Source organism: Cricetulus griseus (genome assembly GCF_003668045.3).
Source record: "Cricetulus griseus strain 17A/GY chromosome 1 unlocalized genomic scaffold, alternate assembly CriGri-PICRH-1.0 chr1_1, whole genome shotgun sequence".
Taxonomy (NCBI): Eukaryota; Metazoa; Chordata; class Mammalia; order Rodentia; family Cricetidae; genus Cricetulus; species Cricetulus griseus.
Window position 1 is genome coordinate 125,303,345 of NW_023276807.1, and position 15,253 is coordinate 125,318,597.

Below are 15,253 nucleotides of genomic sequence, written 5' to 3' on the forward strand. Positions count from 1 at the left end.
TCTGCTTCATGTGATGACAAAATATGAGTACACTGGCAATTCACAAACCACTGATGATTGCGGCCTTGGAATAAAAGTGAAGTTCATAGGCTGGAAAAATAAGTGGGATCAGACCATGATTTGATGCGTGGCTCCATGATCCAGAAAAATGACAGAATAATTTGTTTCAGTCCAGACAGTGTGGTTCAATTGTACCTACAACTTAGAATGGATACGTTGAGAATGAAGAAGCAACACAAAAATATATAAAAGTACAAGTTCTCAGGTTCCACTGCTAAAGATATAAAGTAGAAATACAAATACCTGCAGCTGAACAAGTCAGCTGAAATTACAATATCTGTAACTTGAAATAACTAAGAATAAGTGAGTAAAATGTAGAAATAACTTGATCTGTGAACATTTGAAAATTAAATGAATCTTTGTGCTACTTTAATTGCTGCAATTCAGTTAGATGTATAGTTAGTGGCAGCTGTGTACTGATATCCCCAGAGTATACCCACCCAGTTCTGGAAATGTTAACAGGGCCTACATGAATGGCTGGCTATGCCAATTGTGTGTGATACTGCCCCCACCTCACACCTTGAGGAAGGCAAGGAAGCAGAAATGAAATATGTCTTATGTTTTGCTCCATCATTTGTATTCTCTTGGGCAACTTTGCATAAATTCTGAAGAAATGAAAGTGTCCTTCTGTAATTCTCATGCATTCCATCTATATCTACAAGATCTGGAGGGTTATTTCTGTGGTATTGGAACTATATTACCTATACTTATTTAATAAATATTTATTAACTTAGAGAGTATTTTAGTATATTGTATTTTTTGGAACCTGGACTGACTATGTATTCCCAGCTGACTGATATCTCATTATGTAGACCAAAGTTTCCTCAAATTCAGAGATATAGCTGCCTTTGACTTCTGGGTACTCAGATTTTCAGGCTACGATTACTGTCATGAAGATTGTTGTTTTCCTTCCAAACTACACAGAGAGAGAGAGAGAGAGATTGAGAGAGAGAGAGAGAGAGACAGAGACAGAGACAGAGATAGAGAGGCAGAGACAGAGACAGAGAGAGACAGACAGAGAGAGATTTTTATTGGCCTTTGATGTTTTTGCCAATACAAACATAGCAGGATTCTGGAGCAGTTTCTAAAATTCTTAAAAGACCCTAGAGGCCAATAGTACTTCTGGAAGAGTTGTCCTCTTGACTTTTTAACTCTAGATTGAGTAAGAATTAGCCATGGGAAGAAATGATTTAATACAAGTTACAATTACGAAAACAAACGGGAACGGCAGAAGGCAGAGAGGGCATACTTGTAGGTATGTCATGTTTTCATCCTAACTAAAATTTTGAAAAGGAAAGGGAAGGTCCAGAGACAATGCTCCTGCTATAGCCGGGAGCCAAATCTTAAAGTGCCACTAACATCTTGTTATGATAACAAATAAACAGCCAGTAACAGTATAAACCAGGAAAACTAATCAGACTAAATAGGATAAAGGTAAAAGCATATATTTTGGAAAACAGTGGAAAAAGTAAAGTAGAACCTATGGAAGACAAGGACATGAAAACAGGAGGATAGCTGGAATCATCAAGTTCCATGGGGAAGAAAGGATAGAAAGTAGGTAGTTGGTGCCTTTACAAATATTCATCAACTGATATTGCTAATTCATTTGAAACTAGAGAGATTCTCAGATTAGGAATCAATGGTAAAGAGTGGACCTGGGGAAATAGGACAGAGGAGAAGAACTGAGACAGAAGGAATGGGAGAAAGAAAAGAATACACTTGAAATAAGTTAGGCTTAATTATGACATAGTTTTACTGAAAGTTTCTAATGATACATTTTACTTACAGATTCTTAAGTCACATCAAGCATGAAAACAAGAGAGTTATTGCCTGCATGTGTGCATCATTTGAAGAAAATCAACCTTATTGCATCAATCTTATTAAAGAAATGGATAAAAAAAAAGTACAGAATAGGACTGAAACCCTTGAACACTCACTGAAATGTGAGTGTTCAAGACAGACAAATCCATGAAAGGATGCAAGAGCACATCAGACATGTACAATGTTCTCAGGGAACAAATGAAAGTGAGTCGTCCAGGTAAAGCAGGCTAGCTGTTTCAGATAGATCAAGACTGAAAATTATCTCAAAGTAAATGCAAACAACGTCATTGATAGCAAGTAACTACTCTAAATGGACATTAATTTCCAGGCATAGTCTACATTTTAATATTAGATGAAGTATCATAATTAAGCATATGAACTCCACAGTGCTATTTTAATTACAAATAAACATTAGTTTATTGATCAATTGATTTGTATTAACATAATGGTGCAGTGTCATTTGTATGAAATTCATACATTGGATATAAATAAAAAAACATATTAACAAATTGAATAAGACAATTTAATGGTGTAAATTTCTCCTAATTGCGTTATTTTGTGCATTTAAGGTAATACCAACTTTAGGTGCCTAGAAGACATACCAGAAATGTAAGCACTCAAAATTTCCTACATAAATAATGGTCTTATACATTATGATATACTCTGTCAACACTATGAATTTAAGGCCTGTCTGACTTCAAGGAAATAGTATCTTCAAGACACAGATGAACTGATATACTTACGAACCCACAAAGTGTGCCAGTTCGCATAAAACATGTCCAATTCCAAACCAGATAAAATCAGCAAGTGGAAATGAGCACAAATTTCCATTTTTTGGCACATCACAGACTTTCCTCACTTTCATTGATGAAAGGTTTTAATCTTTGGGAAAGCCACTGTCCTTATAACCTCTCTACATGATCTCATGTGCCTTCTATTAAACTGAAAATATTGTGCTACAGAACTAATAAAAGAAAGCAGGAAAGATTAATTTTGAAAAAAAAGAAGACAAGAGTTCAAATCTGTTAGCAGAAAACAAAAGAAAGACTTTTCTTATAGTTACATGTGGGCATATAAGGAGTGATGTGGGGCTCAGAGGTTAAAAACACTAGTTGCTCTTCTGGTCATGAGTTTGATTCCCAGCAACCACATGGTAGCTCACAACCATCTAAAAAATAAGTTCTGGTGCCCTCTTCTTGTGTGCAGGCAAACATGCAGGTAGAACACTATATGTAACAAATAAATAAAAAAATCTTAAAAAAAAAAAAAGCCTGGTGTTGGTGGCACACGCCTTTAATCCCAGCACTCGGGAGGCAGAGGCAGGCAAATCTCTGTGAGTTTGAGGCCAGCCTGATCTCCAGAACGAGTTCTAGGATAGACTCCAAAGCTACACAGAGAAACCCTGTCTTGAAAAACCAATAATAATAATAATAATAATAATAATAATAATAATAATAATAATAATAAATTTTAAAAAAGGAGTGATGTGTGTGACATTAGTAGTAAAATAATGCACGAAAATACCTTCCAGAAGGCTATTTGTCACTGATAGTTCTGTGGGAGGGAAAAATCTGATTTCCCCAATGGTGACAATGAGTATGTCAAACATTTGAGGTTTGGTCTCATGATCAGGAGTAGTTGGTCAACACAAAATAGAACTGTGCATTTTGTTGGGCTTTGTGTACTTGTGTAGGTGCTGTGCGTGCGTGCGTGTGTGTGTGTGTGTGTGTGTGTGTGTGTGTGTGTGTGTGTGTGTTTGAGAGAAAGAAGAAATATGAAATTGAGTTATTTGTAGGGAGCAGCTGAAAGGAGTTGATGAAGGAGGAAAATATGATAAAAATATATGAAACAACTTTTAATTAAAATAATAAAATATAAATACCAGTTATAGTAATTGTTCCCAGTTGGGATTTTCTGTCTAGATGGAAATATTATTAGGTCAAATACTACCTTATTCCTTCTAACTCACAGAAAATCTCAATCTTCTTCTTGGTTTAAGGTAACTAACTACTAGGCAACCTACCTTTACTTTTTATTTTTTTATAAAATAAATTTTTAAAAAATATATTTTGATCATATTATTTCCATTCCCCAAAATTCTCCCAAATCCTCCTCATATGGACAACCAAGATTAGAAATTACAGACCCTATGACCAAGGACTCAGAATGATGGAACCTATCCCTGGTATTGGGTGTTTTACTTGACAGCATATGTTGTCAAGTCAGGGCATTATCTCCCACATTACATGTTAACTCCATTTAAATTCTATTTATGTTATATACATACTTTAGGAAGTTTCAATAGTAGTAGGTTTCCATATGGCTTTTCAAAAGGCATTTAGTGTTAGTTATCACTTCCCATATTCCCTTCTGTACCTACAGCCCATACCTCTCCCATTTCACCCTCTTATTGTAGTTGCCACTTAATCCCTTTATAACACTATGTTCTATTTCCCCTTCCTTCAAAGATCTTATCCTTCACCATGGTTCCTTACCAGCTATTTAATCCCTTTGGACATTCTAAATGAAATACATATGTAAAACTTAAAAGCTAACATCCAAATATAGGGAAAATATAGGATGTTTGTTATTCTACATCTGAGTTACCTCACTTAGAATGACTGCCTCTAATCCATCTGCTTACATTCAAATTTTATAATTTCATTTATCTTACATCTACATAATATTTTGTGGTGTAAATGGACAACTTTTTCCTATCTATTCATCAGTCAATAGACATTTAGGGTGTTTCTAATTACTATTTACTATGAATAAAGCAGAAATGAACACAGATGACCAAGTGTCTCTGTTATCACATGTAAAGCACCTTGGATATATACCCTAGAGTGGTGTTGCTAGATATTGGTGTAGATCTACTTTCATTTTTTAAGAACTTCCACTATGTTTAATAATGATATAGAAGAGGTGTCCCAAATCCTTTCAGGCTATATGCATACTTTATAGACCTCAAAGAAGACATTTGTAGAAAGCTTCAACACCCCTTGGTAGCATGTAAACCTTGTGAGGACAGGTAGAAATCAGGCACTTTCACTCTGAAATTCTAAAAACGGTTGTTTATATCCGATATCACTATAATCAATTTCACCTGTGTTTTAAAAAATATGTCAAAAACAAGATCACTGTCTACTGTGTTTTCAAACCACTGTTTTCATAAGTGTAATCAAGGCAAAAATTGGTGTAGCCTGCGATTATGGGCTCAGTTATATATGTAGCATTATATATACTGTTTTGCTAAAAAGAAAAAAAGAAAAACACTGTAAAGCTTTATGAACTGGTGTACATCAAAGGTCTCATCATAGGTAAAATCCGCTAATTATTTATGGAACCGGTGTGAAGTGCTCATTCATATTCAGTAACAAATATTCTGTTGAAAATTGTGTTCAACCTGGAGACATCAAGAAGTAAAAAACTGTGATAGGAAATAAAATATTTTTTCTTCTCTCTCTCTAAACCTTTTCTATGCTTTGTATAAACTTTGTGAGATTCTTTCTTTCAAAATATCCTTCAATGCTATTGCTTTGTGTTGATTTTTGCCTGAGCTTTGATCTTTCACTTATAACATCCTTAAGTTACTTGTAGAAGGTGAAACTAAAACTGAGAGTTTGGCCTCCTAGCTGGCACCCACATTCTGAGGGCTTGGTTCAGTCCAATGCTGGTTCCACAACTTCATGAATAAGGTCTCCGTGCTCTCACTAGGTCAGGTCAACTGTTTCTACAGTACTCTCTTGGCTCCTTTGCTCATCTCTCCTCCCTCTCCGAAACTGGATTCCAGGAGTTTGGCTCAGTGTTTAACTAGTGTTTATCCATAGAGCACAAATGAACTTTTGGAACCCATTCCATATGGAGTGATACTATTGCAGCCCAGATACAGGAAGGAGGGCCTGGATCCTCCACCAAACAATGGGATGGACTTTGAAGGTCCCCCATGGAGGGTCTCACTATCCCTGGGGAGGGGGTGGGAGGTGTGTTGGGGGGTTAGTGGGGAGCATGGGAGGATGGGAGGGCAAAGGAATGAGGGAAAGGATATGTAAATAAGAGTGCTTCTAAAAAAACTGAGACTTGGGCATTAAGTAAACTAACATCTTTTATAGTTGCATTTTTGCTTTCTGAATTGCATAAGAGAAAATGTTAGCATTAATCCTGTATTTAAATAGACATTTATTAGAAGAAAAACAGCAATTTATGAATAACTTTGAGAAGTGGATGCAAACATAGTACTATATGTTCTAAATTTAACCTCGCAGGCCCTGTTTATTAGGCCTTAAGATTTATATTTTACTTATGATGTTATAGTTGCAGTTAGTATTATCCATCACATTATAATGCAGTTATGCTATAACAGTAATAATTTTAGTTTTACCATGTTTTCCACATGGGAAGATATTTGCATTTAACATTGGGAAGATGAATGGCATCAGTAATTTTTTAGATCTTGTAGCATCACAGAGAATATTTTAAGTCTTACAAGTTCTCCATCTTTGCCTAAGGTTGCCCTTTCTTCTAGACAAATCATCAAACACACAATATGAAACACTCAGTTAAATCCAGCAGTCTTCTTATGGATGTACCATTAGCATTTTAATTAATAGCTCTAACTTGGTACTTTGAAACATATTAGTGGTTTGAACTGAAGTGTCTAGTATTTTTTACAATTATTCCAAGTTCATGCATTGCAATACCTCAAGAGAATTAAGCACCTCAAACAAACAAGCAATAAATGTTAAGTTCCTATAACTACCTTCAAAATCAGTGGTGATCTATTGTTTATGACCTATTAAAGCCACTGAAGATCAGATTGCAATGCCTGCCACATTAGCCACAGCCATAAAAGGTCAGGCAGTGGTGGCACACAACTTTAATCTCAGTACTCAGGAAACAGAGGCTGATTGAGTTCTGTGAGTTCAAGGCCACCCAGGGCTACATGAGAGTGAGTCAGTATAAAAGAGTAACAGAGTAATCTTTAATCCTAGCATTAGAGAGGGATATAAGATAGGAACAGGGTGTCAGATTCTGGTATTAAGTCTCTAGACAAGCTGAAGATTCATGGAGCAAGGATTGCCCAAGCCTAGGTAGGGAGGAGTAAGAGCTAGTGGGTGGCCACTTTGCTTTTTTGATCTTCAGTTTTAACCCCAACTTAGACGTTGTTGAAAAGATGACTATAGCCCCACATTCATTTTGTCATTATTCATAGTAGTCAAGATGGGGAAACATCCTAAATGTTTTTCAAAGGCTAGGTGGAAGAGGAAATCTTATATACATGTCCATGTATGTTTATATATACATATACATATGATTTAAATAATGTGGTAGTATACAGTCCTTAGAAAGAAAAGCATTCTATTATTTGACCAAAGTGAATATATCTCAAGGATATTGTTAATGATAGGGAAATAGATGGGGTTTATTTATTCCAAGATTATAAAATTTTAGTTAAGCAAGTAATTTAAATGTTAGTGGTCTAAGACAGGGAGAGAAAGACAGAGAGGTCATAGTCAGCCTTACCACAATGAGTAGATAAGATGATGTTATTTATCCTGATATAATTATTTCACTATATATAGTATTTCTTTTAAATGTATGTAAATATCACAGTTGTCGAAATATTTGTGTGTGTGTGTGTGTGTGTGTATGTGTGTGTGTGTGTGTGTGTGTGTGTGTGTGTGAGTGGTTTTAATAAAAATGGTCCCTATAGACTTATAGGGAGTAGCACTATTAGGAGGTATGGCCTTGTTGGAGTAGGTGTTGCTTTATTGAAGGAAGTTCTTCTTTAGGGGGAATGCTTTGAGTTCTCAAATGCTCAAGCCATGTCTAGTATGACATTCACTTCCTGCTCCTGATCCAGATATAGAACTCTAGCCTCCTTTCGCACCGCCATGTCTGCCTGAATTTTGCCTTGGTCCCTACCAGGACAATAAGGAACAAAACCTCTGAAACTGTAACCCAGCCCCAATTAAATGTTTTCCTTTATAAGAGTAATCAACATCATGGTGTCTCTTTACAGCAATAAAACCCTAAGACAATGGGTATATGTGATGACTATTTTATTGTCAACTTGACAGAAGCGACCGTCATTTGGAAAGATGCAATCTCTATTGAGAAATTGACCCCACAGGATTGATGAATGTTGTGATGTGTTTTACACTCTTTTGGCTTTTTGAGAAGCCTACCACCCAGCTCCCATATAAACCACACACAGAGCCTTATTATTACTTATAAATGCTATCCTTAGCTTGGCTTGTTTCTTGCCAGCTTTTCTTAATGTATATTATGCCATCTAACTTTTACCTCTTGGCTTTTATCTTTCTCTGCTGTAAATCTTAATTTCACTCTTACTCTGTGGCTGACTGGATAGCTAGGTGGCTGGCCCCTGTTGTCCTTCTCTCCTTCTTCTCTCGGTTTCCTTTTCCTCCTCTCTCTTTATATTTATACTTTCTGCCTAGAAGCCCTGCCCATCCTTGCTCCTGCCTCACTATTGGCCTTTCAGCTCTTTATTAGAACCGCCAGGTGTTTTAGACAGGCACAGCAGCACAGCTTCACAGAATTAAACAAATGCAGCATAAACAAAAGTCACACACCTGAAAATAATATTCTGCAGCAGAACTATGTGCAAACCTCTGGGTCATTTTCTTGATTGATGATTGATGTGGGAGGTCCTAGCTCTAAATGGGCAATTCCACTCCAGAGCTGGTGGTCTTGAATCTTAAAAAAAAAAAAAGCAGGCTGAACAAGTCATGGGAAGTATGCCATAAGCAGCACTCCTCCATGTCTTCTTTATTCCCTGTCCCCAGTTTCCTGCCCTGCTTGAGTTTCTGTCCTGACTTGCCTTGATAAAAGGCTCTTACATAGAATCATAAGATAAAATAAATCTGTGTCTTTCCAAGTTGCCTTTTTTTTTTTTTTTTGGTTTTTCAAAACAGGGTTTCTCTGTGTAGCTTTGGAGCCTATCCTGGCACTTGCTCTGAAGACCAGGATGGACTCGAACTCATAGAGATCTGCCTGCCTCTGCCTCCCGGTGCTGGTATTAAAGATGTGTGACACCAACACCCGGCCCAAGTTACTTTTGATAAGCATTTTTTTCACAGAAATAGAACCGTAGCTAGTACAGTTTTAATAACATCAGAATGGATTGTATTGCTGGGTTTTTTGAAGGAACACATGAAATAAGGGAATACCATTATGTGGTATTGCTGAGGATACATAAAAAGGTAGCTCATATAAATTGTGTGTGATGTCTTGGGTCAAAAAAAGAAGGGATTGTGAGACTAAGAGTACAGAGACAAGGGAAATTGTAACAGGAGAGTTGAAGCTGAGTTTTCTGGAATTTTTTCAGTAGGTACCTTACAAACCCCCCCCAATGTAGAATGCCATTTATAATTTTGATACTGAAGTTTAACAATATTTTAAAATTTCCATGACTTCATCCAAAAAGAATGATATGTGCTTCTCCTTCATAGAGATCTCTTTGCAAGCAAGCTGATCATTTTCATACACCTGCAATTATTGATAACAATTTCCTATTTCATCTGTTTAATTTTTTTTCCCTGCATACAAAGACATTATGACACAGACACAGTATGTAAAGCCTAGCTCTGCTTCAGTTCTGAGGATATGCCTCTGCTCTAAGTTCAGCTCTCTGTTTCTGCATTCTCCTGCTATAGGCATACTCAGCACCTACAGCAGCAGCTTCCTTCTCTAGCAGTTATAAATTTCCCTGCTGTTTTTCTTTCCTTTATTTCTTACTTGCTTACCCAGTCCTGAAATTCTGCTTTTATGTTTATTATCAGTCAGTAAGAAAAAAGGTGGTGAGAGAAATACAAAGAAGGTAGAGATAGGGTAGATCAAGGAGACACTGTTAAGGACATCAGGGACATTGAGTATTTTCTTCCATAATGTGGTTACAAGACAAAACTTGAAGAAATAAAAATGTCTTCTATCTTTATCATATGGTAAAAATATATTTAATAATACAAAAGTCATTAAAATAAAAAACAATTATAGATACAAGACTCCTCACCAGGTAAAAAGGATTGCCAAGCAACCAGATCATTTGGGTTTGAGTGGCAGGACCCAAATGATTAGGAGAAAGAACTGACTCACACCACATTCATGGCACATGGGCATACAGGTAAAAGCCTGCCTGTGCACACACAAGTGCACTCATACACATGCACATACACAAAATGTTTTAAAAAATCTAGATTACAAAGCAGTAGCAGAAACAAAAGTGAAACTATTTTCATGAGTATTGGTAACCATTAGGAAAGTGTTAGTATAAGAAACGAAAGTAGCATGTCTTAGCTAAAAATACATCTAACATGTGAACCAGTGATACTACTCCTTTGCATATGTCTGAAGAATTGCTACATATTCCACGGACACTTACTCAGCTGTGTTTACTATTGCTGTATTCACAGTAACTTGGCAATGGAAATAACTTAAATTTCCTTCAATTAAAATTTGACTAATGAAAATGTGACACTATACACTAAGGCATACTATTATTCATCTGTAAAGAAAAAATGAAGTCATGAAATTTGCCTAACAAGAAAAGACCATATGAAATGAGAAAACCTAGACTCAGAAAGACAAAAGTCAAACATTCTCACCCAGGTGAGACTTCTAGCTCCAAATCTATCAGTGAGAGTATATATTCCGAAGGAACTGAAGAAAGCACAAAAGTAAAAGGGTACCATTGCTAAGTACCCTTTCAGATGGAGAAGCACTAAGACAAGAATAGCAAGGTACATATGATCGATAGGGGAAATAAGAAATATGGAATAGTGCTCTAGTTAGGGAATAAGGAGGAAGAATAATACAGAAGGACTTGGGAGGGTGAAAAACACTAACAATGTCAGAAAAAGTCTTTACAAATAATGCTATATACCTAAAAACTCTATACTATAATCTAGTGTGTATGTTAGTAGATATGCATATATAGTTTAAAATAAATTTCCCATTTGCATTGACAAATTTGCCTCAAAGAGTCAAAGACCATCTAACAAAACCCTAACACAAGGTATGAGAAGCCCTCTTTTGAGCTGTTGCTCAGGGTTGTCTGAAAGACTCCAAAAATATTGAGGCTTTTGTTATCATGTTTGTTTGCCCATACTCACCATAGTTGGAAGTCTCTGTTGCTGAGATTGCCATGTATGTGAGACATAGGGCCCAGAGGTCAGTGAGCTTGAACTCTTCTGAAATCCTCCTCCATGAGGACAAAATTTCATGATACCAGAAAGTACCATGCACATTTCCAAAGGAGAGAAGAAACCAATGGTCCCACGCACTGCACTGCCTATGAACCACAACAAAGACTATGCATGATAGATAATCCTAATGGAGCAGCAGTGGTATGCATACCTGGGTGAAAGCCATCAGCTCTCTATCTGTACTAAATGCCTGTGCAAGAAGAGGAAAGTCATACCTGGAGCTGGAAACCTAGTCAACTACCCAGAGCTGGTGAAGTCATGGATCTTGGAAAATCTAAAATTGATACTTTACTAAACCAGCATAATCCTTAACTACTTAAATGTTTATCTTATATCCACCGGTACATATAATACTTACCCTTCATCAAGGAAACTTTTTTTTTGCAGCACAAAGAGAGTGTTTCAGAAAGCCTCAACTAATCAAAATGTAGAGATTTGGAGCCCAATTCTAACAGATACATCTCAAATAAAAACTAAAGCTCGTGGTTCGTTATGGAACAGGGGGCAGAAAAAATACAAAAGCCAGGATTAAGGCCTTTGATGTGAGTCTGCATTTCCTAGCAATATCAGAAACCGCATCCAAACTCTCACCAACATGACTGTCCAAACATGTGCAGAAGGAGAGCACCTTGTTCATATACATGCACAAGTGGATGGATGAAAGCCTACAAGACTTCATTCCTACACAAAGAACTATAGTAAACCAAGGAATGCCAAGAGTTGGAGAAATCACCTTCTGCAAGGAAGAACACACAAATTGGTTATCTAGTAACAAATGGACAGCTGTGAAACATACTTAGAAGTAACATTATACATGTTTGTACTAACATGTCTAAAATATAAACTTATTTATATGTATACATATGTGTTCTTAAATGTGTATAAATACATATATATTCTCGAATGTGTATATATGCATATATATGTGTATGCACTTATGTGTGTATCTGTCATTCTATGTATAAAATAACAATTATTGGAAAAAGAGGCCATGAATTTGAAAGAAAGCATAAAGGGGTGTGGGTTGTGTGTGAGTTTGGAAGGAGAAAGGGAGGTATAATTATACTTTAACCTCAAAAAAAAGAAATGTAAAGGTAAAAAATTTTAGGTAGCATACTTTAGGTAGCTTTTCTATTATATGCTTTCTTATGTTTAATTATTATCAGATAACACAGTTTGATACAAAGACAAAAAAAATGATCTCAAGCTTACTAGAAACCTTTTTATAGTTCTAGAAGGTGAGATGTAAGCTGATAAATATGTCATTGATCTTATCCAGGGCTGAACCCTGAACACTTTAATACTAACCTCTCATGAATGCTATACTATTGATGCAATAATGGTATGACCAACCTGTCTGGCAAGTTGTACCTATTAATGCAATAGTGGCATAACTAATTGTTATTAATGTTTCTCTTAATGAATGGATTTGAAGACTGTACTGTATCTGGTACTATAATCCTGGCCAACCCCAGCTCATGGATGAGGAGATCAGAGTCCTTAGTGTAGAACCAGTTACTGTTATTTTGCTAAGGTGTTATGTTTCCAATTGTCTACTAAATACGCATGGTTATACAATAGACCCCAGCTGCCACCATCCTTGGAAGAAAAGCTCTTCCTTTGCATATGCCAAACATTGATGTAAATGTGCATAATTAATAAAAAGACACAGAATAAGACTGGGTTCTCAGGCCTAAATGGAAGATCTTCATGAATTTTGATTATTACCAAGTCTGTGGGAATATCTTGGAAGAAGGTATGGAAAGAATCCAAGAGCTAGAGGATGGAGTGTAGGGGAAGCTGAAGCCACGCCTACTTAGGGGCTGGCTACAGGTGTGCCTGACCATGCTTGTGAGGGCATGGTCAGAGTGACGTAGTGTGACTGCATTTGCACTTTCAGTCTCTCTTTGCTTCTTGTGGTACAGACTGCTGCCATGCCGGCTGGCTAGGTCGCTCTGTAAGTAAGGCTTTTCCCTATTAAATACCCTTATATTTCTACCTGACTCCGCATTAGTAATTTCCCACTATAATGGAGAGAAGTTATTGGAAATGTTGCATTTGGATATGACATAGATACTGGAATCATGAATTCACTGCAGTTTTGTTTACCTGCACAAGACCTATACACAAAATTAAAGCCAGTCAAAATTCTGGCATCCAAGAGAGTGAGTGATGTTCTCCAGTCTCCATCACATATTGAGGAACTTTTGGCAGTAGACAGTGGATGTGGTGTGGAGAAACAATCTTTGTGAAAAATATGGCTAGTGGCAAGTTTCTTATGTTTAGTGGATGATTCCACACACATGCATATGGGCAGTAGTGGCTAGATTTATTGAGTTAAAAGAAAGGAAAAATAAAAGACCTGAAATTGGAAGGTGTGTTAGGGTAGGTATGGGGATAGTGAGAAGGGTAAATGGGGATAGATATAATACATTTTACTGTATACATGTATGAAATTATCAATAATAAAGAAACATTTTTGTAAAACAAAGAATTTTAATTGGAGAGATGGCTCAGCATTTAGAACTGTCTGCTGCTCTTACTTTAAAAGCTCAGGTTCAGCTATCAGTACCAACCTGGCAGTTCACAACCATTATAACTCCAAATCCTGGAGATCCTATCCCCTTTCTGTCCTCCAGATACACTTCGAGTATGCAGTGCACTTACATTCATGCAGAAAAACACTCATAAACATAAATAAAAAAGAGAGAGGGTGGGAAGGAGGAGAAAGAGATGCCTTATACTGGAAGCCTCATCATCTTTGGAAAATTTTGATCAGAGTTACAGTTTCCTATTTGTCTCTAACACAGCTATATGAGAACTTACATGAGCATGCATTACCTGTCAAGTGTAATTATATTCTTTACTGCTTATAGATATACTAAATTTAGTGTATAGCAAAACTATACACTCAGCTAAGTATCCTTATAGAAGCCATTCATTCATTAATGTAGGTATTAAATCACAAAACAAACATAGCCTTTGACATATACTAAACACCATACAATATAATAGGAAGATAAAAATAAAACATGAATACTTTGCCTTATGTGATGTTAAATATAAGGATTGCTACTCACATATGCCATTAACAAAAAAGAGGAAAATACCAAATGTATTATCTGCAGGAACACGAATTCCTCTACTCAAGTATGATGGATACCATGGTGTGGGATCAATAAGGCTTTCTGCAAGATACAGAAATGAAAAATATAATACCATTGGAAGGAAATTCACAGACAGACCAGCTCTCGCTACCTCAATTAGACTAGAGACACACAAATAAAAGAATCTATGTGCAATTAAGATAGGTACAAAAATAAAATTAACACCCAGGTCTTCATATGGACTTGGTGGTCTTTCATGGATTCCTGGTGAAAAACATCTAGGTTAGAAGTTTGGGGTATGGCAGATATAAACAGAACACTAATTCTCAGGCCTGAAAAAGAAATCTGAAAACAATTATAAATCTAAACGTGGAAAAGTCCTTATATTGAACAAAAGAAGTGTATGAACTGGAATTGAGTTGAGACTTTAGGAAATGTGATCACTTTATAAGAATTTACCTGTTATATTCCAGATATTTGAACACATGCTATCAATCTAAAGAAATTCATAAGTATAGAGAATATCACAAAACTTGTGGCTTTGATTCCGCCGCCGACTGACCTGGAAGTAGGTGAGTGAGTTTCTGCCCGATCCCGACCCCAGGCCAGAAAAACCCGACCACCCCCATCCCCCCACCCCTGCCTGTGCCTGCCGACTTGGGCCAGACACGCCCAGGCAGGGAGGAGCTCCCTGCACCCCAAATCTGCTAGCACTCCACTCTTCCATTCCGCCTAACGACTGAGGAACTAGGAACTAGTGAGGAGACTACCAGGAGCATCAAGATCATCTAGAGTTGTGGACATTGAATTCCTAGCCCCCACACACCACTGGGCCACAAGAGGAGGTAGAGAGAACCCACCTGCACCCACTAAAAGAAGATATGGGGAGAAGACAGAATAAGATTTCATCCAACAACAGAAAGACCAATATGACACCACCAGAATCTAGGGACTCCACTCCAGCAAGAGCTGAAAATCCCAACACAGAGCATGAAGATGAGATGGACCTCAAAAATTATCTCAGCAAGTTGGTAGAGA